General features: G+C 43.2%; 1 protein-coding gene across 18 annotated transcripts in view; it reads left to right on the top strand.

Annotated features, from left to right (window-relative positions):
- The window catches only part of LOC146974363 (RNA-binding protein Musashi homolog 2), a 226014-nt gene that overhangs the window by 130185 nt on the left and 70410 nt on the right, over window positions 1-25419 (top strand). The gene's annotated exons all lie outside the window — the stretch shown is intronic.

Consider the following 25419-nt stretch of genomic DNA (forward strand, 5'->3'; position numbering starts at 1 on the left):
TTAGATGAGGGGACGTTTCTCTCTCAAGCAGAGGACTTTCCAAAGACAGGTTTCCTCCCTGCACCACAATGCGGTGGTGTTGTGTATCTAAGGCTAACGCGCGCTCTGCTTTTACAGGCCCGACTTTACCCACCGGTAAGCATGTACGGGCCTGTCACTTACCGCCAAGCCCCGCGCGATGGCTATTATTGGCTGTGAATCCTCACATAGGTGCGTTAAAGGAACTTTTTAGGAGACAGACTGTCCCTGGCTGTGTCCCTGTCCATGTATCGTTGTGTGCGTGAGCAGTCGACAGGCACTGACAGGTATTTCCACAAGAAAAAGGAGCAGACACTTCTCTGTTTGTCATACCACTCGGCTCACTTGTAGGCAGAGCTGGCATCGCACCATCTCGCAGAGCCGAGCAGAGCGGAGCACTGTTTTGCCATATAGATGTAAACATTTCTTCTTTTTTTTTTGCACCGATCAACTCATCCTCTCAATGTGCATAAATGTTTAAGTGCAGTTGGCTTGGATTGAAAGCTGTATCTTTTCTTTTTTTGTGCAAACTCTCTCTGCCTCTTCCTTTTTCTGCTGTATCTGTGTGTGTACTCTGCATGTGTGTATGCTGTGCAGAGAACTCTTTGAGTCTGGTAAACAGTTTCTAAGTGTGGAACATGTGAACTATAGTGGAAGTGATCTATGGCTTTGAGGGGATTTTGATCTGTAGTGACAGAACCCAGTGTGAGGTCTACTTTGAGACGGAGGCTTTCTCTCTCTCTCTCTCTGTCTGTCTCTCTCTCTCTCTCTCTCTTAGTTCTCGCTTGTCTCTCTCTCCTGTCTGCTGCACTGCCAGCCCTCTGTGGAAAGGGGATGGGCGCCACGCTCAGGGAGTGTGTTAGGCGTTTGCCTTTGGGCAGCAAAATGCCCTTCAAATGAAGACAATGATGGAGAAACAGCCTCTGTGGCAATTTTTCTGATGACAGCGGACGTATTTATATTGAGTGTGACACTGAGGCAGGAGGCAGGAGGCAGGTGCAGCGGTCCTTTCTGCAGTTTCCGCTCCTTCTAACTAGCATCTTCAGATTTGGTCCCAATGGGAATTTGAAACAGTGGATATGTGCTGCTTTCATCCCTAAAAAAAACACAACAGGACTTCCAGATGAATTGGATAGTATATTACGGACCCATAAGAAAATCTGAATAATTCATCAGAGCCATTGGTGTGATTGTGTAATATTAATGGCTCAGCTGCCCTGTGACCACAAACGAAAGGACACTGAATATATTATCAGCGAAACCAGTGCCTGGCCCCCACTTTACCACTCCCTACCGATCTGGTGATGGGCATCTGGCAGCCTGCAGTCCAAATCAATTCCCCACCTGTGTTCATTTTTATCTTACAGATTGATTCATGAAAAAATAATTCCCATTTTTTTCTGCAGCACTGCAATAGAAATAACACATTCTTTATTGAACAATTCAGACATTACACCTGCATTTCCTCTCAAACCACCGTGCCTCCTCCCTCTAACTGGATGTCGCTAGAATAACAGTTCATTTTGTGACTCTAATTCTTTGCACGTCACTGCTGCTGACTGTATTTTTCTAATTAATGCCACCTTTTCTGTTTTCCTGCGAATGCTCTTATACCCGCACCCCAGACGTAACTGTACTGTACAGGTGTGACATCTGGCTTACAACTTAATTCTGAATCCCGTCTGACTCAAAACCCTAAAAGAACCGAGGCCTCAGTCGCTGCTTGGCAAAAACAGAGATACTGTAGGAAGCAAGTGCCCCTGCAGTCAGGAAGCACAATTAAATTTACTTGAGCATTTGTGAGGTTAGAAAAATAATACCTCTGCTATAAGCAAATTAAACACAACATAGATACGAGACAACGCAATAACAGTGTAATGTGTACAAAGTCAAATCTCCTTCAGAAAAGAAGGAGTGGGCTATCAGATCACAGCAGTTAAAGGTGATCTTGCTGTGGCTCACACTATGACTTCATATCACCTCATTTGAATGTTATCTCAGCGCCTTTTTATTTTTCCCATTAAGCTTTTTTTACATAGAGGCTGTATTGTGTATTACTATAATGCATTGTATTTTGTTTCTTTATTGTGTATGAGATGCATGATCAACACTTGATTGTAAGTGTGTTTTCTTTGGGCCTGTGGTGAATTGGATAGAGGACAAACGTCACACTCCACTAGTAGCAGCATTGTCCTTCAGACGGTCCCTGGGAGGCTGGCGAAACGACAGCCAGAGGAGACATTCTCTACCCTTCTCGTTTTCTCCCTACTTTTTCTTTTTTTTTTTCCTTCCTTACTCTATCTCTCCCAGTCACTCAGTCTTATTCTTTCTTCCTTTTCTTTTACACAGTTGCACTATTTCTGTCCCACGCCATTCTCCCCACCCTGCCTGTCTTCGCCATCCCTGCGTTTCTCTCGTCTTTCTCTCTGTCTCTCCTGCTAGAGGACACTCGCTGTAAGCAAAGCCCCTCACAAAGGCACACGCTGCACACCATCTCCTTGGCATTTAAAGGAGTAGAATACGGCCAATTGTGTTGGAAATTGAACTCTCTAAAGCCTCCCTTCCCACTGCAGCAGTTCATTGTGGGTGAGTTCAGTGTCTTTGGTGAGCAGCTTGGGCTGTCCAGAGGTTGATGCCAGAGGGCGCCTATTGTTCCACGTTCTACTGCAGTGTCCCCCACCACTCTGCCTCCCGTCACTGTTCTTTTCTTCACCTGACAGTCATTTTGTGACAGAAAAGAGGGAATCAGGTATGTGTACATTTGTAATCACCCGTTTCTTCTTCTCGGATTCTGGACGCTTCGTTCAGCTGTGCAGGGGGTCCGGATTACAGTGTGTGTGCATGTGTGTGCTCCAAAACACGGGGCTTTGTTATGGGACAGAACCACGGATGCAGCAGTCACCACCAGTTGTCGTTCCCAACACCCTCAACATGACTTCCCGTGCCAGCGTCGGATGACAGCGCGATATATACTGTTGGGAAATAAAAGCTTTTGGAATAGCCCTGAGTCAAAATCATTCTGTCATCCCCTGCCTACTCCTGTCCTACAGGCTGTCATATGATCTATGATCTAAAATGTGATTTTACTGTCAAACGCAATTGGTAGTGCCAGGGAGAGTGATGCTGAGGTGAGGAAATGGCATTTCTTAGAGGGAGGGAAGGAGACTGACGAGTGGCACAAGAGTGGCATGCATCGTCACCCGCCGAAGCATCAGGGTCTCGTTGGTGGGTAAAAAGTACACGGGGCTGATGGGTGAATTCTTTGTCTTGCTACTGATATGCTTCCTTTAATAAATGCTACTTTTTCCACAGCCATAATCACCCCTCCCTCCCTCTCTCTCCACATCACCACTCTCTTCATCAACAACATCTCTGTAGCATAATTCCACGCATATAATCCGCACAGGACCTTTCTCAAGGGGGGGATACGTAGTATAGCTGTACACTTCCTCTGATTTGATTATTCACAAGCAGCTTCTCAGCATCATGACTAATCCACATGAATCCAAAAAAGATAAGTATATACAATGCAAATTAGTGCATTGCAATCGCAGTGCTAAATTACACTTTTACAATTATGACTAGCTGATTAATTGGGTCAAAACTGCACGCCACAGTGATTGTTTGATTCATGCTCTGCAAAAAGCTTTACTTCCTAAAAAAAACAAAAAAAACCAGTGTTTGTCCTGCAGTTTCCATCAAGCTCTTATTTTCCGACAAGTTTTTAGTAAATTAATTGGAGTAACAATATTGAAGGTGGCACCTGTCTCCATTTTTGGGAGATACACAGGTCCTCTCTCACCTTTTTAATTACGCCATTAAGAAAGATGATGAAATCCCAGTGTAACTTTCTTTCATATTGTTTTATAATAGTTTGTAACCAGACAGCGCCCATTAGTGTAGCTTTAAAGACTGTGTGTGACTGATTGTAAGCCAAATTCCTTCTTTATTTGAATGATGCAAGTAATAGTAATGTGCAACAGTGTTAGGGACCAGGATAAAGAAATGGGGGCTGAATTGTTTCAGTCACAAGGCTGCTTTTGTGCAAGAGAGCCACTGAGCGAGGCACATATTAGAAACCATGTTCCTGGAGAAGAAGGGGATTCTTGGTTTTTGTGCAAGGTCGGGGCCAATGCTGTGTGAATTTGTGTATAGGCCTTTTTTTCTATGGGCTTAAAGGGCTGGTTTTCTTCTTGGCAGACGAACAGAAGGCTGCATTGTGTGTGTCTGTAATCTCTTTACCTGGATTGGCAGCAAAGCTAGCAAGTGCAGCTCCCAGTGTGGAATTGGCACTGAGGAGTCAATGTCACACTGAGCGAGCTGCCTTCCAAACAACCAAAAAACTGGTTGTGTCTCTGTGCGGCTGTGTGTGTGCGCGGATGCAGGTTTTTTTTTCCCCCTTCTTTTTTCTTTTTTGCCAGCGTATGCCCAAGCCTACAAAAATGCAACACTGCCCAACTGTCTAACAATATCATATGATTATTTAGTCGCTGTGGCGTGTTTGTGTGTTTGTCACAATTTCAAAAACTATGCTTTAGAGAACAACAGTCTTTGCCCCATGATACAAAAGCTTATACAGTAACAAAGGCCTGAGTGGTATTAGGTGCCATTATACACCAACTATTTGACATAAATTCGCCTCTCCCACTTCATTGGGTGAGAAGAAAAAAATAATTGGCCTCATTATCTTTCATCTCTTTGGCATATTACATTCATTATTTTATACAAAGACTGCCAGTATGAGTCCTGTAACCTGGGAAGCAGTGCTGCGCCTCCACAGGTTAACTTGCTCCCTGAAAAGCCCTGGTGTTTGACGTCACCACAATGCCTCATCAGCCACCGGTGCTGGGGATTGAACATGGCCGACTGAGCAGAGGATGTCTGTCTGCAAAGTGATTGCTGGCTCATTGACTGAGTAGGAGAGGAGGGGGAAAAAGGGAGCGGGGGAGGGGGGGGAAGGGAACTAGTACAGTTAGAGAAGAAATGGGAAGGAAAACAAGGGGATGGAAAGAAGGTGTACCGGGCCCCGAGAAAAGCAGGAAAAGTAGAATGAAGGCATGGTGAGGGAGAGAAAGAGAGGGAAATAAAGAAAAAGGAGAGTGGCTCAGTAGGAAGCCTCCCCCTGCTGGCTTCTCTGGCTGGAAGCTGCTGCCGATGGCTTCAAAAGAGCGCCAGGCAGTCTAGGCCTCCGCTTCTAGCAATTAGAGATCACTCCAGCGGATGCCTCCTGGCCAGCCTGCAAATCCCTCAAAAATACCCTCTGATTACTACTGTAGGACACAGGCTGTTTACCAAATGGATCTAGCACTGCTGAGAGTGAGGTTTGATAATGCCTTCTTTTGTTCAGGCAAGAGAGAGAGAGCAGGGTCATTTGAGTTTTAAAGATGGCTTGACTTCAGACTAGAATTTCCAGCCGGAGAAGAAAAGTTAACCAGTTCTTTAAATTCTCATCCAAATAGTTTTTCGAGCAAATGTCTGGTGCTGTTTTACAGGAAAATAAAATCTGTTTGAAGAGAACTTAAATACCGCGTCATTTTACCAGCGCTTGTTTTTTTTTGGTTTGGGGGCGGGGGGTTTGTTGTTGTTGTTTTTTTCAAGAGCCAAGTCTTCTTGGTGGTTAATATCCTCCACACAAATCCCTTTTTAAACAACCGAATCCCTGTTGGTTCCACGGGAGTTGTAGTGTTTACAGATCGCAGCTCCTCGGCGCTCTGCGACTACTGTATGGCAGCAACCGATGCAGAGTAAAACAATCAGCCGCTGTGCCTGACTTAACTGATTGACACAGCATTTCGCATCAAGTGGAATCAGATATTCCTGCGCGTTTTTCCCCGCGCTGCTCCAGCCCTTCCAACATGAGCTGACAGATTCCTCATTGTATTCTCTCACCGTGACAGACCTGATATTAGCGATTAGTGTGAATGTCATTTAAATGGCAGAGCTAATCATACACTCCGGGTCTACCTCCACCTGAGGGCCCCTCGCCTTGGCCTAATCACAGCGACAAAGGAAATGATGTGTTTAGCCACATTTAATAACTGCTCCAGCTCATCAGCTCCGAGGTGAGCTGGCTCTGTGGCCAAGCTGAGCCTCACTAGGGAGGCATAACGTTGAAGCGGAGAAGCCTGGCCTTCGACCCCTGCTTCCTCCTCTTCAGGGTGTTTGTTGTTGTCCGTGTCTTGACATCGGTGACCCAACACCGTCAGCATTACAGTAGGCGCACACCACCCCCACTGCAACAAGCCCGGTGAGACGCACTTGACAGGTTGGTGATTAAACGGTACAGAAGCCTCCTCTTCTTGTCACCTGTCTGTCATCTGACCCCCCCTATCAATGTTTCCGTACTCGTATGTTTTCAGGCTCTAGTATGCACCATAAGCCGGATGGGTTTGGTTTTGAATTAGCGTCTGCTGTGCTGGCCCTGCATGACCACTGCAAGGGGAAGGAGGATGAAGGCTGGAGATTGTGGAAGAAAGCCTGGGGTTTTAATCTCTTCCCCATGTTTATCTCGCCACCAGGAGACAAACCATGTGCCATTAAAAACATCAGCTACTCCCGCTGGTCGGCTGCACGGCCGCACCTCTGAAGACATTTGAAGGACAAAATTAAAGGGACAAAAAAAAAAAGAGCAGAAAAGCACATTTGTGTAAGATAGGCCCGGTCTGGTTTTATGCATTTGTACGCATAGGAAAGCCTTATTTATTGGAATTTTCCTGTATGCAGTGAATGCAAAGAGTTTCTCATGTGCGCAGCAGAGTCCACACACTGTGTGTTTGCAGTATGAATTCTCCGTCTTAAAAGCAAACTTATTTGAACAAAAAATAAGCAAACATCTTTGGCCTCAGCTGCCACGGGGGAATCAGTCTCTTCAGGAAATGAAAATGCCAGCTTGGAATTGTCATCATATTGAGAGTTAGCCAACCTTTGACCTTGTAATACCCCCGTAGCTCCTCTATTTGTGACCTGCTGGATGCTCATAGAAAGTGAAACCATCGGGGAGGATCTACTGCTCACATCATCATTCTCTGAACACCTAATAGTGGATTTACCAAGGTTAAACCTCCTGCGAGATGCAGCGACTGTGACCTGGAATACTGAGTTTGCATCCACTCGGGCAAATATGCACACGCTCCGACCCTACATAGAAGACACACAAGTTTGTTTGCGTTTTTTTGAAATTGAATTCTACAAGCTCACCTTAATCTGGATAATGTGTGGCTATTACAAAATGTCAAAGTCAAGACATTAAAAAAAAGGCACGGAAAGATGTTCATATTACTGCAGGAATATTATAACTGCATCTCATGTGCATGAGACTGTAACAGAGACAGACAAGGGAAGTGGTAGCTTTCCTCTGCATTGTCCCCTGTATTTACAGCCTGATTGGTGCCTACCCAGGCGTCTTACAGCTGAGCACAGCACATGAGGGAATTAGCTAAGTGTCTGCTGTGCAGAGTTAGTAAAATATGTTGCCTCTTGTCTATGTAACATTTTTAAACATGCTGATCTCATGGGTGTGTTTGTGATAGCCATCACGCCCACAGATGTACTGCAGGAGCATCTGCACTCCCCGCCGTTGTCCCAAATTATTTTGAAAAGATGAATTACATCAGTTTTTCAGATGTGTAAAAGTGAATAGTGAGAGTTAGCTGACACTTTCTGGATATATATTCACAGAGCTTCTACAATGTTTGCCACCTGTTTCTACTGCTAATATACAAGAATCTGACACATTATTATTCATCATCTCAAATCGCAAAGATCATATTTAAAACCCGTTACTGTAGTTTCACTGAAATGCAATTATGTTTCCTGCTCCTTTTTTATGAAAACAGAGTTGTGGCTTTTTCCGTTGAGTGATACATCTTGGTATTTTAATACAATACCATCCCACTCTTCATACTTCTTTTCTCTCTTTTTTTTCAGAAAAAAGAGCTTCAGCATAATTTCAGTTTAGACTATCAAGTTCCAATAAAAGAGGACAACAGAAGACTGGCTATCAAGTGCTCAGTGCAACTGCTTTGAAGTTGGTGTTTTTTTCTGTCCCTCTTAAGTGTAATGATGGTCAGAATACACCAGCCCCCACTGCTGAAAATCACAATCAGCTGCTGAGCCACAGCAATCACTTCTCACAGAAAGATTGCAAGCTGAATTAGATTACATCACCTCCAGTCCAGGCATCTAATCTTAGATTAAAGTAAAAAAAAAAAAAAGAACAATCTCTCTTTTCTCTCTTACATTTTCTTTTTGTTCTTATTCTTTGAACTTTGAGGGTCAAACTGAGTATCCCATTTGTTTAACCAACATGCCATTCACCCCTCTATTTCAAAGCCGTTCTCCCGCCTGCACTCCATACTGGGAAGCTGTTGTGACGTTTGATGTTTATTCGACCAACTTTTACCATGTTGGTCTTCCTTGCAGCTGATTGGCCTCCCACGATCCTGCTGGTTTACCACTTAAACAGTTGTAGGAGGCTGTTTTGAAATAGAGGGGCGTTTAATGTTGAAGCAGCCAAAACAATCAGAGCACTGCAGGGTACATCCTGGCACTGACTGGGATGTTGCCAGACAAGATAGACTTGCTTTTGTGTTTTGTTTAGTTTTTTTTCTTCTTCTTTAAGTACGCAGTTGTAAAAAAGCAGCAAAAAGAGCAATTTTGTCTGCCGTCATGAACAATGAAGCATCGGTAATAACCCACGAGTCAGAGGGGGCACATGGTGTCTGTCCTTATATTCGCCAGCAGCCTTCACGCTGCCTCATGTATTTGTAGCGACTAAGAACTTGACGTGTGTGAAACTGACACACAAACACACGTAAACCATTACGCGAGGATTTCTTCTGACAGACAATAAAGATGCATTTGAATATGGCGAGCTGCTTTACATCTCAACCAGCGAAAGAGATGCTGCTCTGCTCCCCACTCACACATCCTCTACGTTGACTTGCGGTGGTCAGTTCAGGGTATTGTGTGTGTATGTGCACGTGTGTGTATGTGCATGCGTGTGTGTGTGTCTGTGTGTGTGTGTGTGCACTTCCACACTGTAATAAGGGTTGCCTAGCCAAGCGTAAGTGTCAGGGTGGAGATGCCTGGCTCATTAGGTACCATGGCAGGATAATGTATGAACAGGGTCTGCGAATGTTCACACAGGTACCGTGTGTGAGCAAGAGGGGAAGAGGGAAGCAGCCATTGTTCTTTCTCTTCTCTCCTCTCTGTCTCTCCTCCATTGCCTCCTCCTCCTCCTCCTCCTCCTCCTCTTCTTTCCCCGCTGCCAGTTTCCTTCTTTGTGTGTGCACGCCTGGGGATATTTAGGCTCCCTGGTCACATTATGCCCTGTTTTTTGATGCAGAGCTGCCGTTCCATGGGTTTATACCATTTATTCATAAATTAATTTATTTATTGGTTTATTAAATTTAATTCATTGCGTCGTGCATGATGCTTGTTTTGCGGCTCTGTTGCTCGATTGACAGGTTGCCAGTCATGGTAAGATTCCATATCCCATCGGCGTCATGCAGCAGCACGTTGCTAATTGAGTTGAATGCGTAGCTCGTCTCTCCTCAGTGAATCCATCTGTCGCCGTCTTGTCATCAGTTTGTTCGCACTTGACAGGTTCCAAGTCGGTCTTTGTGTGTTTAACTGTGCGCCTCTGTGTAGGTGTGCTGTGTGTGTTTATTTATACAAGGCGGTGTGTGTGCGCGTGTGTGTGTAAGTGTGTGTTGTACAACGCCATATAAAATGGGTGGCTGCCTAGGGGGTTCATGCTCTGTATTATGTGCCGTGCCCCATTGTAGAGTCCCACAGATAACAAACCCTCAGCCAGCCAACCTCTTTATACGACTTTGACCAGACACCACACACACAGATTTTTTTTGTACACAAACAAGCAACGCCACATCTCAGCGGATGCACACAGGCACAATGAATAATGATCTGCAATAAATCTAAGTTTGTGAAATTACAAGGGTCAGGGACGACATCTGACATCATTAGGCCTTTTTTGTTGTTGCTGTTAAGGCTGATGCAGCTTTCCATAGCAAAGCTGTAAGGGACCCTTGACATGGCAGCACATCGATAGTTCATGAGGTTACAAAGGAATGGCTGTGGGGTGATGATATGATTAATACGCCTTGTGTCCAGTTGCCTTCCTTTGGGTTGAAACTCCATGGAATTGGCGATATAATTGAAGAGAGATGGGGTTTTACTATGTGTTTGTTTATATGTGTCAGTTTGTGTATGCGTGAACCACGTGTTTGCGCAAAATGTGTGCTTTTGGCCCACGTCTATATTGGGCTCAAAGCGAGTGAACTTAAAAGGCCGTGTTTCCGTGTGATGTGTTCTCTCCATCAGTAGATAGATGACATCTACAGTGTATTTTACTGCCGCACCTTCATCACCGCCTTTCATCGCCGCCGCCAGCCCCCCTCTCTCTCTCTCTCTCTCTCCGCTCCCCTCTCTGTTCTCTCAAAAGTTGTGCGTGCGAGCGTGTGCGACAGAGAGGCATGAAGAGAAGGCGAGCGTTGTGTGAGGAGGAGGAGAAGGTGTGCGTCGCCGTGTACATTGATGGCACTTCACACGGCGCCGCGTGTTCTGGCTTTGATACAGTACGAGCATGCTGTAAGACTAGGGCGAATAAAGACAGTGCCCCGTTTGAAAGAGGAGGTTCACGTTGCTCCTCTGTCAGCAAGCTTTGGGAGGGGATTCTGTCTAGAGGAGAGCCTTGAATATTTCGTAGGCCCCAAGTGTTTCTCGATACCTTCAGAGGCAGCTTTTCCGTCTGCCTGCGTGCGAGCGATTGTGTCTGTGTGTGTGTGTGTGTTTGTGTATCTGGAGCATGTGGGAACCAACTCCTTACGCACTACAAATGAGCAGCTGCCTTATCATCAATCCCACCTTTCACGCTTATGTGAACTTTATTATAACAGATACTTGCATACACTTTGGGTGTCGCACAAGTGTATGCATGTGCATCTACACACACACACACACGTACATTTATGCACAGACACACCGGCACGTGCACCCCTCTTTCCAACTGCCACACTTGAGGAGCAGTTGCATCAAAGGCAGCTTTCTCTCATCTCACTTTATCTCCGTCATCTTTTCCTCGCTTACTCTTTCTCGCCTCTGTCACTTCACACATTTTTTTTTCCCTTTGGCTCGTTCCCTTGTGCTTTCCTTCCTTTGTTTCCTACCCAGTCTCTTTCTCACCTTTACCTCTGCCTGCTCTACCTACCTGCTAGGGAGATTCTCCTACAAAGAGAAGTCATGTTTTTTGTTTTATATTCATCCTCTATTTCTGGAGAGTTCACTTCTTCTATCTCTCTCTCTCTCTCTCTTTTTTTTTTTTGTGAAATGTCGCCTCAAAGGATCCATATCACAGGTTCTCCTCCGTCCACCAACCTGCAACACCCTGTCCCACCCCCACCCAATCCATCAGACAGCAGCAGCCAGCCTCACCGACTCCTGCCTCATTTCTCATAAATTAGTCTTACCTTTCACACACTTTCTCTTTTGTTTCTTGCTCTTACTCATTCCATTCTCCCCATGCCCTCTCCCGCCTTCCATCTCTCTCTGGTCCTCACATTTCATTTTTCCCTCTACAAATGCCACACAGCAGTCCCTTAAGAAATGTCATTTCTGTCTTCTCCTTTTGTTCTGTAATTTCTCCCTGTCCCTCCTTTTCTCTCGGGAATTCATTTATCGTTCGCTGTTCTTCTGTCCCCAGCTCTCTGATCTCTCTGTCTCAGTCTCCCTCTCTATGTCTGTCTCTCTGTCTTTGTCTCTGACACTCCGCTGCTCCATTTCTCTCCCTATCCCTCGCTCACACACGCTCAGTTATTTCATCGCAATCCTGAAATGCCATATTGGCATGGATGATAGGTGAGGAATTTTTGCCAAATCATAGTATTAATATGAACACAAAATGAGACAAATCAGGAGAATGCAGTAATTGTCTGTCCAAATATCTGTCAATACTGCATTATGTCTGCAAGCCATGTACAGTATCTTTACGGTTCAATCAGACTTTTGGCTGTAAATTTGCATGATAATCACTGGAGAGTATTGTCAACTGATCCATTTGCCTATAACCACCTATTTTTTGTATTTTTTAAATCTCCTTCAGGTAATCCGTGTCTGTATAGGATAAACATTGCTGTGGTAGTATTTATGTTTTAGTCTAAATAGGATAAAGTAGTTTTTCGGTGTCGGAGTGAGACTGTGAAGTGATGTAACAGTCTGTATGAAAAAGAAAATCACTGTATCGCTAACACTTGAAAACTAGTTCAGGATTTGATATCACTGGTAACCACCGCTAATTTGCGTCCTCATCTACTTTACATAACCAGCAAACACAGGGAGAAAAAAAGTCATTCAGACTCAGAACAATTGTCAGTTATCTCTCCCCTCTGGTATTTGTAAGATAATCCTTGTCACAGACAGACGCTCAGATCTAGCTTGGATGCTTTGGAGAAAATTGGTAAGATGTATCACAGAAATTCAATGCTTCAAATTTGATTCTGATTCTTCTGTGCAGGGTAAACCATCACATGCTGCACTCTTGCTCCCAAGTGGTTGGAGAACCAATTTGTTAGGCCTCTGACAACAGACGAGCTTGGCTAGATGAGAACACACAGGTCTTAGCCTTGATGTTAAAATACATTTGTCAGATCTGTGTTGACCAAATTTATTTATGTTCGGTTGACTTTTTTTTTTTTCCTTCCTCGTTTTGGTTTTGTTTTTGGTTCACAACTTCATTATGATGCTGTTTCTGGTTTTGATGTTTGGTAAATGTTAAAATGTGGTGAGTTGGGACCAAATGAGAAAAAAAAACATTTGATCACAGATTCACTTGATGTGGATTCAGAATTTAGCATAAGTGGTCATTGGAAAACAGTCTAATTTTGCTCTGCAAGCGGTGACAGAGGACTTTTTGGGGGGATTTTAAACATGGTCCCACAGAAGATAATAGGCACCACCATAATATAATGCCTCATCTTTCAGTGTCTCAGCCTGTTTTTGTCAAACCAGAAGTGACTCTTCCCTGGTGGATCTCAGCGAAAAGATTCCACTTGAGAACAGTTCTCTGGCGTGCAGGCATGCAGGCACTTGTGTTCCATCAAAATGCTAATAATATCCTCTGCAATATCCAGGGCAATATTATTGTAGTGCTAATTGGTGAAAAAAATTGTTGACAGGACCACCTGCCCACCCACTACTCAATTATTTTTAATTACAATGGCTGTAATAAAAGGGAACAAATTGTGTAATGATCAATGTTTCTTCAGTGAGGTGACAGTTTTGCTCTTATTTGCTTTAGCACAGCCATGTGTGGCTCATTTAGATGGTAGGGAGATACTTGTGTTTTGAGTCGAGCTGCACTAAGTGAATGCGGGCCCTCAGGAGAGGAACTTCTTTTCCCCTTGGTTTTATGCCGCATGATTTATTCATCACGCCACATGTCTGTAGAAGTGGTCTTTGGGCAGTTGTGCAGATATGTGCTGTGTTGCCCCACACCTCCTTGTGGTTTCACAGTCGAGAACATTGCTTCGTCATACATGTGTGAGAAGGAGAGACGGGAAGCAGAGTGAGGAAAAATGCAAATCGAGAAGTATGTATGAATAGAGTAGCACAAAAAAAAAATAATTGCAGAAGATTCGTTGAACCAAGTGAGAGGGAAAATCCCTTATTTCGAAACAATCCCTGTCTTCCAAATTGTCAAATTAACTTTTTCTGCAGCAGTGGCTAGTGAGAGGGGGTAATTAATGGCTTCTTTTTCTGAGTTCTCTCCTAGTATGTCTCAGTTTTTCTGGCTGCCTTCAAAGTGATAATGCTCGCCGGCTGTTGCCCCCGGGGACTGCTCCATCTTATTAACTTGTCTTGGGAGACGGGGCTGCCATGCAGCCTGCTTTACTGCCTGCAGGGATGGAGAATGACCACTAAGTCCTACGCTGTCTTCTTCTGTCCCAAACATTTACCTCTCACTGTGTTTCTTTGTATTCACATAAGGGTGGGTGTGTGACCTAGCATATCAACGCAGGGATGAGAACAGTTCAGAGACGATTATTAGAAATATTCACTCAGTGTTTATGGTGGATCATACCTGCAGTCAAGCTGTCTGGATACATACCATTTTTAATGTAGAATTAAAGAGGGAAGGCAGGTGAGTATAGGGTTACAGGTCCAACGCCACACATCTCAGTCTCCTACATTAAATTCAGTCGACTTCACTGTTATTAACATGAGGCCGGGGATTGTTGTGATACTAAAAACTGAATTGTCAACCTGTCATCATGACTGAGCGAATGCACCTGATATTGGAAACCCTAAATTTTACGATGACATTGACAGAGAAACTTTATTGAATGTGAGGCAGTCACGTCATTGCCAGCAACCCGATACGCTTAATAAGGTCAGTATCAGTGCAGATACCGATCCCATTTGTGAGCTCAGTATAACAGGCGTCGGACCAACAGAACAGAATATATTCAGAGTCCCAGGGTCATCCATAGCTGTCTCCACACAGAGAGGCTGTCAGTGAGATTTTATTGATAATTTAAGTGGACATATGGACATGTAGCTGGTGCACCTGCAGACATACCACTAACAGCCGAGAAGAAAAGAGTGTAAGGATGGAAGTACATGAGTTGTCCTCAGTGCCTCTGGGGCCAAGCTGACCAGTGGATATTACATGCTGCTAGCTCTCCATCTCCCAGTTTCCTGCACTAAGTGGAAGCTTTCATGCTGCACTTTTGCTTTGTGTAAGCTGTTGTCAGGGCCATGATGTTGTATGTACAGAGAATAGGATTGGCACAGATACAGTAAGCAACATGACATGTGAACAGAAAAATACCCAAGGCGCCTGAACAAAGTGTTGTGTTGTGGTCCAAAACTCAGATGTGTGTTTATTTGTTTGTGCACACCCAGCAGAGATTACTGTACCCCAAACTCCCAAACCAGCTATTCAGTTTTCTGTCTTCTTCATCACGCTATGTTTCTAGCATGTGGCATTTTTCCCATATTTTCTTCTTCATATGGACATCTTTCATAGAGCCACTTCTAGTAAAGCACAAAATCATCTGCTGCTCGGGTTAAATTAGCGTTCTCATGAGCTGGAGGAAGACAAATGGCAGGTGTCTGCAGCACAGCCTGTTAATTCTCACACATAAAGTCTGGCTGGAATGAGCGGAGAGAGGAACTGTCGCAGAACATTGAATTTAAAGTAGCGAAATCTAAAAGCAAAGCTCCTCGCTCCTGTTTACTTAATGTTGAGCTGAGTTTGTATTTGCAGAGAAGAAATCAATCCTGAAAAGATTTACCAAATTTAAACAAATTAGCCGGCATAAATTAGCCAGAGTATATTCATTATGCCTCTCTCTCGGCGGAATACAGCACACACTGCAGTGTCTTTATTGTTTAACTGCGCTATCATAAATGTAATCATGTATTCTATCTTCAAGTCTCTGATGGTGATAAACACTGTCTCTCAACTATATCATAGTCCGTATCAAAAATGCTAGTAAACTGTTATGAGATGATTGTGTGTCTCATTGAATCGGAACAGAGATATTGTATTTATTTTAGTCAGCTTAACCTCAGTTTTTAGCCGTTCTGAGCTCATTTTTCAAACCACTTCTCATCCCGCTCATGTTCAGCTCTGTTATTGTCCTGTCTTTCATGCATCAATAGATGGATTATTATACATCCCTATTTGTAATTGGAGGGCAGGTTAGACATGAGGATAATTAAAATAGTGTGTTGCCACTCCATCTATTTTCTGTTACTGTCTTGACGTGTGTGGCTCAGTGTGTCTCTGTGCCCTCCTTTGTCCTCCAAGATAATGTTGTTGATGGTGGCACTTACCGACGACACAGATTTTCTGACAAACACACACACACACACACACATCAGCACTCCCACATACACGGTTATGGGAGGACTTATCTACCCAAGCAGATACAGCAGTTATAAAGTCTAATGTTATTCCAGGTTTAGATATATTTGGGCTAGGCATGACTTGAGTGAGGAAAGATTGATAGTGAGGTCTTGTTGCGTTTCCCGGTTTTATATCTTCTAACATTATAGTTGCAGCCTAAAAGCAACATTGTTGCATTATTGTGGTTGTTACCATCAGCTATAAGTAAACATGGACACAGCTTTTATGGCGTCATCAGTAGGTTTCTAAGAAACAGAGCTGAAGCTCAGAGTGAGCCATTCTGCCAGTACCTGATGCATATAGAGAAATGGGCAGCGAGAGGCAGGTAAAGGCTTGTGGCAAGCATACACTCAATACGCCTGTCACTCAAACTCTGTCTCAATTATGCAGAACTTTAAGCCTTACAATTTAAACAAGTGAGTTATATGATATAGAAATCCACAGCACAGTCATCATGAAGGATAAAACTAGCCATAGAGATCAAAACAGGTTTTGTAGCAGGCAGTAAACATGTTTATTTCTCTTGTAAAGTCCGTCTATGGAGTCTCTGGACCTTTTGGAGCCAGCCTCAAGTGGCCATTTGAAGAGTTGCAGTTTTTGGTGCTTCCCTACCGGCTTCATTTTTCAGCTGCTTGGTTGTAACTTTGGCATCTTGGGCTCCATGTTATAACCTATCTGATGAAAGCTACCAGAGATAACCACGAAAGGATTATTCTTTCCTTGGGAAAGCTCACAGTAACAGTGGAGATAATGTTAGATCTCAGACAAAGAACAATATTGCATGTGCTGACAGGTTGGGTTCCCAGCTGGCAAAGGCTGACCATACTAGGATAGTAGTATCGCCTCCAGCAAGAGGAAAATTGGAATGACTGTGGCAAAGTCATGGATACAACAACCAGGGCGTGAGCAGGGAGCCATGTGTTTGTTACCATGAGTCTGGAGGCCAGTCCTCATTATGGTGGCTGGTAAAATATTACAGTTCAGCTGATGCTGTCTAAGTGAATTGTCCAGAGCAGTTTTGACAGCTAGTGGAAGGCAGGGCTAGATTATGATGGATGATGACAACAGGGGTGGTGCAGAAGGAGCATTGATGTGTTTTGTTGCTCATGCAAGAACTAATACACAGACCTAATGTGGGACAGTTTTGGAGATGGTGTGCAAATACACACAGAAATGGAGATGGCTGATGGGTATGTTAAAATGTTTTTCAAAATAATGTTGCAATTTTTCATACCTGCATTATTCATTCAGGACCCTGTCGTCAAAAGCCCCAAAAGTTCCCATGTCCCTAAACAGACTTTGCTCTCTCTCTTGTTGTTATTCTCCAAATGTGTACCATTACATCATCTTTATCGGTTGGGCAGACCTATCTAAATCCAAACAATTATTTCCATTGCTTTCTTGTTTTCCCATACAATTTTATTTAACATGAACAGTGAAAGTTTAATTAGTTTATTGATAAAAAAAAAGGTTTATTGCACTCTTTCAAAGGGCTTTCATCAGTCTCCATTTATCCTCAATATAAAAACAGGCCATGTGATATTATCAAAGAAAATATCAAAGCAACAACAAAAAAAATGCTTGTTTTTCTTGGTGAAAACTGAGCAGCTGCACAAGACTGCTGACCACCACATGTTGTCTCCAGTTTTAGCTTACACCACATTGTCTTTGCTGTTCTGTGTGTCTAAGTGTATATAGGCTGAATGTGTATTAAAGTACTGAATCTGAATCCACAGCTCTAACTTGTGAAGTTCTGGAGGCAGAGACACAGGAATGGGCACAATATGGGAATTAGTGGCACTTACGGTCTCACTTCTTTTTTTTCTTTCACACTTTGCTTATGTTTTTTTTTTCTTTTTATCTATTTGTCTTTTCACAATGGGTCACAATAAGTCTACGCACTCAAATGGTGCAGAATTTTCTTTCTCCTGCCCTTCTTGGGAGCAGATGGGACAAGGAGAACACTTCATCCCCAGGTTCACTGGTCCTTTGGCTTCTCCTGGCGTGGCCAATCCATCTCCCAGTAGTCACTCTACTTTCTGGTTTCTTGCCCATTCTCCTTCCCTCTTGTCCTCCCTCCAAACACTGACTCATTCACTCATTCCCTCTCTCTCTCCCACTCCCGCGCTCTCATCCACTCTCCTCTTCCCAATTTGGCCACCAGGGAGGTGTGTGGCACTGGAGCAAGCATTATTGATAGAGCATCTGTTTAGACATGGTGCAGGATCTGTGGCATGTGGGCGAGCAGCTGGGGGTTCGAGCAGGGGAGACATTATGTCATATTACATATCTCGAGATGTCTCGTTCGCTTGTATGCATGCCCATTTCACAGGCACACACTCCCACAGACACCAAGAAACACAAACACATGCCGCCGCCGTCCACACCGAGACGATTGTAGTTTCCTGCGTGTTTGAAAATACGGAAAACCGAGACTGGTTCCTTTTTTAGAGGATGGTTTAAATAATTTATGGTCAGCGCGCTAGAAGTTGTCTAATGTCACAACTGTGCAGCAGCAGTTACAGAAGTCAGTTTTAGTGGCAATTTCAGACCTGGGAGCCAAAGGCGAATATTCTGGCATCATGGCTTTATTGGGGCAGCGAGACAGACAGAGTAGCCCCATCCAGATAATCACCACACATCTCTTCTAGATGGCCAAACTTGTCAAAGCTCATGCAGCACACTGCCAATAGATTTTCATCCTTGGCAGCTGAAAAAACAGAGGATTTTATGGTATTTTACACTGCACAAAGCATGTATTCTTATGATATCATATAGCGCATGAAGTGGCAATATTCTCATCAATTGTGCATCTTCTTTTTTTCTTCTGTCAGTGGCTAAGGTATTCAGGGATCTCCTTATGCATGATTGCATGTGGCCTCTGTATAACCTACATGAAATGGTTTCAATCTCTTCTTGCAATGTGAATCGATGCATTAGACATTATGAATTAATCAATACACCTGAATTATCAGAATTACAACTTTGACCAAATTCATTTATTATTAGTGTCCGTGTTACATGACACACGTTTTCATGATGATTAGATTCTCATAGACATTAGATTCGCACTTAAAAATGTATTTCAATGGCATTATTGGGTCTGTAAATATTTCATTTTCTCATTTGGAGTGAAAAAGTGATGGAGGGTTGTCCTCGATCACACACACACACACACACACTGAACCCAACAGGGATTTGTCCTGTTATACCCAGTGGCCAGTTTGACTGTGAAGTTTTTCTATATCAAAAGCTAACAAAAATGTAACAAAAGCAAGTTAAAGCTACTTTTATCTCCCTCTTTTTCTCTGCCCCCTTCCCCAACCCCCACCTCCTCACCTGGCCCAGGTGTCACCATGTGTAATTGCAACTTAATGGCATTGCAGCACAGCAACGTACAGGGGGAAACCAGGTGCTTGTATGTCTTCAGTCTTTGTTTGGTATAAAGCTACAGCGTACATGGGTATTTCAGTAAATCCTCCAAAGGCCTTTTCTTTTCTAAACTACTTCTCCTTCACTATCAGCTCTGTCCACCTGCTTGTTTGTTTGGCCACTCACTTATTGTCGATGCACCGGTCGAACCTTTTATTATTTTTTTCCACAGCAGTCGTTTTGACTAGTCATGGCAGAAAATGCACAGGTGTAATTAATAACACTGATTAATAGTGGCTGCATTCCACTTAGCTGTTCCCCATCCAGAGCTGTGTGTGTTCACAGAGACACTAGTTGAAGGTATCGTTAATGTTATTAGCAGCACCTGTGCCCCTTCCTACAGTACTACGACAAGTCGAAACGTGCGCTGCGAGAAAAAAAAAAACCACTCACCATCCACCTGTGCATTTGGTTTTCAGGCATTTTTGCTTGATTAGACCTCGAGACCAGACCGTGATTGACTGCTATTGAACCACCCTGCTGGTTTTATTGCACCTGTTGCTGCGACATACACATTTAGGTTTCTAATTAGCAGAAGTAGTTTGTGACCTCACTTAATTCACAGCACGGCTCCACATATCTTCAGTATCTTCTTATCTGAGGTCTAATCAGCCAGAAGAACTGAAAACACCTGTGAGAGTGCACGTGCAGGACCGTATTCAGCTAATTTGCTTAATTGAGCCGCTGATCAATGTGGACATATACTCACTGCGATTGAGTGACATCACCTCGACTGTTTGAAACATTTAACACTTTTTTTTTATTTAGTTAACTAAATGTAGTTTGGTGACCCCTCCTAATTCAGTACAGGTCAACATATACTGCAGTGACATTTTGAGTTTATTCATTGATTAGAATACGGTATCTTCTAATAATGTTGTATTACCTGTATTGACAACAATAGTATATTGTGCAGGGTAATAGTAGTAGTGTATGTTGTTGATGTGATGTGACTATCAGTTTATTCCCCAAAGGATCAACTGTGGAGTATGGCTCAGGTTTTCTATCTTTTTTTTTTTTTTTTACCACACTGAGGTCCCATTTGGTGCATCTTGTTTTTCAAGGGAGCAACTTCATGGCTGAAGTATCTACATGTGCGCACCTGATCTCTGTGTTAAGTGGCAGATATCAGGTGTGCACACTCATTTCATCAAATTGAAAAGCTGTCATTTTAAGCAAACAGCCTTCACTGAAAAGGTGCAGGTGCAAGTCCAGATGAAGAGTCTCGTAATTTTTTCCTGTTTCTCTGCTGCCTCGCTCGCCTTCTTTGTGTGTTGCCTTAGAAATGGCTGCCTTTATTTTATTAGTGCATGATGTGTGTGGCTGCGCGGAGGTAAATGTAATGTAACGTCAGTAATGTCCAGTTATTCGATCACTGCTCATGCTACTCTGTCTTTGTGTCTGTCCTGGCTGGCATTCACTCTCCTTCATTACATTTATAACATTTTAATCCTTTCTCCTTCTTGGTTTTAAATTTGTTCTGCAATTAGAAATACAAATATAAGGAATATGTTTTAAAAACTTTGAGTATCAACAAAGAAAATCTTGTAAAAGGCTGATTGAACTGTCGTGTGTTGCTTTTGTTTTTGTTTTGTTTTTGCATAGTTAATGACATTATGAAATTTGCATCTGCCGCTTCTCATTTAAATTACACAAATTTCCTTTCAAAAAGGCAACTAGCTAAAAGTGTGTGTGTGTGCGTGTGTGTGTGTGTTTGTGCGCGTGTGTGTGTGCACGTGTGTGTGCGTGTGTATGTGTGTACAGAGAAACTAATTAATTTATACAACATTTCATTTTAGGTGGGAAGCAACAATAAAAAGCCAATGCAGTGACTGGTCCTCCTTTAATTATGTATCATAAATGTTCAAATGGTGGCTGATTTAGCTCAACTGCAGAGAGGATAGGCTATTATTAGAGGAGACAGGCTTTTATTTGTAATTTCCGCTGCTTGATAAGTGTGCGTTTCACAAAATTTTTCAAAGAGGCCACCCCGTTGTCTGATCCTCTCTTTGCTGTGTTAGATTATTGCTGTATTCAACTGTTTCCCCATTTTAATCGGGCATTTGGAGGACCACAGTCCTTTACTGTACCTCCGCTAGAAGGCTCTTACTCTGAAGCAAGGAAGTATTACCTTTGTTAATTATAGTTTTTCCAACATCAAGATACAACATTTTATCACTCGATCAATGAATCTGACCATTATTTCTGTTCAGTACTTTAAAAAATACCAGTATTTTCTGACTTTTTGTGCTTTATTCCTCTGGCCTTTATTTGTTTGTACAGACTGCACCCCGGGCTGTCATCTGAAACGCCGACATTATTTAAATATCAGCTTTTATTTGAGTATTATGGTAATCTTTTTACGCTCTCTTGGGAATATTTGCATAACACTTTTTGATGGAGTCATGCTCCAATTTGCATTTTCTTTTTCCAAATTTTGTAAATTTGTTTGAAATGTATGCAACTTTTGGGTGGAAATGACCAGTCGTCCAGTCAGCTCTGACAGTGGCAGGCCAGTTTGCAAGCTGTCCTGCCTGCAGACGCTTTTAGCGGTCAGCTATGGGCTTAGTGCCAGGGACAGAACTGTCTTCCATGCCATTTGTTGTGTCTGACCTTTAAGATGATGAAGCGTAGGGAGAGTGACCCCTGGCAGGATTTGTTCAAAGAGCAGCCTCTTGGTAATGGGGGGTCTAGAGCCTGGCAACATGCTGGGGGATTGATCAGCCCCTTACTCAAAGGCCAAATACAGAAAGCCTAGCCAGAGGAGAAGGCCATGCAGGACGTGGAGCCATCCTCTGCTTTGAAGCCCCTTCCAATACCTCATCTGCTTCACTGCATGAATAAATATCTGTTAAAGCTGCTCGTCGGTCCCTTCCTTCTTAGGTCCTCTCCTCTCCTGGATGAGCGAACAGTGCAGCTGCTGCAGATAGAAAGATATGAGCGGAGGTTGCAAAAAATCCTATCTCCTCGTTTTTTTGTCACCTTTTCACTCTTCCTCTTCTCCATCTTTTTTTTTGCAGCTTGCTCGCTCTCTTTCAGCTTCTCGCGTGAATACTTCCTGTGCTCCTGCGTTGTTGCACAGGATTAAATCCACTCATTTAGAGCTTGCATTGCCTCCACAGATGTCAGCTTTGAGATTGAAATGAGCTCCCCCTCTGCAAAATAGGGCTGAGTTAAAAGTTAAAATTCAGAGAGAGGAAGAGAAACTAAACAGAGATGCAAAGTCTTTTCAGTTCTGTAAGTGCAGCAAGAGTGTGACTTAACATGAGGGTGGCTGACTGAAGGCTCATGGGACTTCTGACGATCACTGACCACATGTTGTCTCATCAGTTATTTGGTTTGAAAACACTTCATATGGAATAAAAATGTTTTTACAGTGATGAAATCCAGTTTGTTTCATTGATTGATTGTTTTTTTAAGGATTAAATCCGAATCTGGTAGAAGAATGAAGCAGCTGTAGTCTGGGTGGTAAACCTCTTTTAAGGCCTGAGCACTTAACTTTTTTCCGTAGAACACCTCAAAGAGTCTTGTGGGACAGTAGACGTGCCACAGTGTCTTCTGGTCGGCCCTTTAGTTGGCATCTGTTAGTGCTAGTATGAGATTCTGACCTCTCTTTATCCTTCTTCAGGTGTCCCTTTGCAGGAGCGAACATTAAAGACAAACACAAATAAACGAGATGAATAACTTCAACAAAGACATAAAATAAGCAGCAGTTACGGCTGTCCGTGGAGCTTTCTCATCTATACTAATCACTGCCCAAAGGCATTGATGAAAGGATATTCTGAATTTACGAAGACGCTGCACTGTGTTCGGTTTATCCTTTGATTATATACCCAATTATAGTGCAAGTAAGCAATTAAGCGAAGCCTGGATGTTGTGAACAGATTCTGTCTGCAATTGAACTATGCTGCGAGACTTTGAGCACCCAGCAGCTCTTAAATTGTGCTGGTGTGTGCGTGTGTGTGTGAGAAAGAGAGAGAGACATTTGATGAAAGAGGGGTGTTGGTGAATCAGCGAAGCCTGTCTTGATTGCAAGGGTCAATAGTATCAGAATGACATCATTGTGCATCGCTTGATGAGACCATGATGTCATGGTTGGAGAACCCGTGTGTGTGTGTGTGTGTGTGTGTTTGTGAACGTGCACATGTGGAGAAAGGCTTTCTGTGGGAACAGTACTCTTCCTCACCGTAACACCATAACAGCATCTGTAAAGTAAACACAAGTGGCAATTCTGCCTCTAAGCATTTGGCTCACTCAATGAAAGCAATCTCTGCTAAATGGTAATGGGGCTCTGCAAAGTGGCATCATCAGTGTTCTTCATTTCAGATGAACTGCTACTGTGTCATGCCTTTAAATATACCCCCATGCTTAAATATTAATAACAATCTGGCCATACTGGCAGTGAGAGGCCTAATTCACTTAAATCAATTTTACTTTGCACCCTCCTTGCACGTAATTCAGTCCTGTAAAGCCTTGTTGTTTGCAGAAGATTATTTTGATTAAATGCTTTTGAGTCCCTGAGTGAGTGAATTCCCCTTGTAGAGGCTCTGGTGGGAGGTGTTGGCATCAACAGCATCCTGCCTTTCTATTCTGTTCACACCAAATGCTGTCCCCCATGTACAAACTTCCAAGTGATCATCCTCTCCATCTCTCTGCATTCACCTGCCGCACATTATTCCCCTTCCTGATTCCCCACTTTCATCAGGAATGAGAAATGCTAATTAACGTGAATGAAATTGATATCTATATCAATAGGTCAGCAAACACAAAAGGTGCATATCTGTTTCATTCATTCCCAGGCCCACGTTGCTTCAAAACCCTCAAAAGAAATTCATCACGGTGACTCAAAGCCTTTTGGAAGGACTCCTAGCCCCCACCCCCGCCCCCCGCCTCCTCCCTGCATCGGTTGTTACTATATGTGATAGAAATTGAGACATCTATTAAGCTCAGCCTATTGCTCGGTACAAAAGAGTCTGACATTCTTGAATGAAGAATCCCCTTGTGGTTCAGACCTTTGGATCTCATTACACCCATACTCCATTTGTGCTAAAGAATTTCTATCAGTGTGAGCAATTATGTTCAGGTTTAGTTTTGCACAATTTTATAAGTCATATATTCGAAACACTTGTCTTCGCTGCCTGGCTCGTCTCACCCACAGCAGTGTTTACCCAACCTTGCTTGTATTTGTCTTTGGCCTCTGCATCTGTAGCTGCTTACGCTGTGTGTGTGTGTGAGTGTGTGTGTCAGCATATGAGATGAGCCTCTATAGTATTGCACACAAATACAATACGTCTTCAGGCAAGATACAGTGGCACCATGAAGAGATGGAGGGATAACTCTGGCTCAAGCAGAGGAGCTCGGTGGTTATGTCTGTTTTGACCTCTCTTGGTTATTGCCTCTGTTTCACTACGTGTGTGTGTGAGTGTGTATTTGTGTGTGTACGGTATGTGTGTGGGGGGGGGATGTGCATTTGTGCTATGGATATTAGCCAGCAGAATTGGATTACGCCAGAAGAGAGAACATTAATTTTTCCATCACCTTATCATGGATAGAGGTCTCTTCATCGATTATGTTTGTGGCTCACATTAACTTTTTTTTTATTTATTTATTTTTTTTAATAATGTCTGAGCATAGAGCCCTTCCAGCATCTACTGTAGGCAAGATGCCTTCAAGGAACCACGTGGTGCCTGCTAACTGAGACCTCATGGCCTGTGACTATCCAGGTTGAAATTACATCAAGTCTAAAAAGTTTTTTCTTTGTTACTACAAGCACCCGTTTCGCTGCTTTTTTTTGACCACTGCTGATTGTTGATTGGTTCCTGCCAACTTGGTCTGTTTGGGATATTGTAGTTCCATTAAAACAGTGGATTTGCTGTAATGTCCATTCATCCATGCAGATACTGTAGTAGTGTCGGGCATATTAGATTATTATGATGGTTTCGATTCTTTCCCTTTTTATAGTAGAACTGTCCGTGCAAACAATGTTCTGTTGTCGTGAACACACAGACCTGCACTTACAGTGCTATTTGCCACTGCTG

The sequence above is a fragment of the Trachurus japonicus genome, chromosome 14 (genome assembly GCF_045865225.1).
Source record: "Trachurus japonicus isolate A0001 chromosome 14, Traja_1.0".
NCBI classification, from domain to species: Eukaryota; Metazoa; Chordata; class Actinopteri; order Carangiformes; family Carangidae; genus Trachurus; species Trachurus japonicus.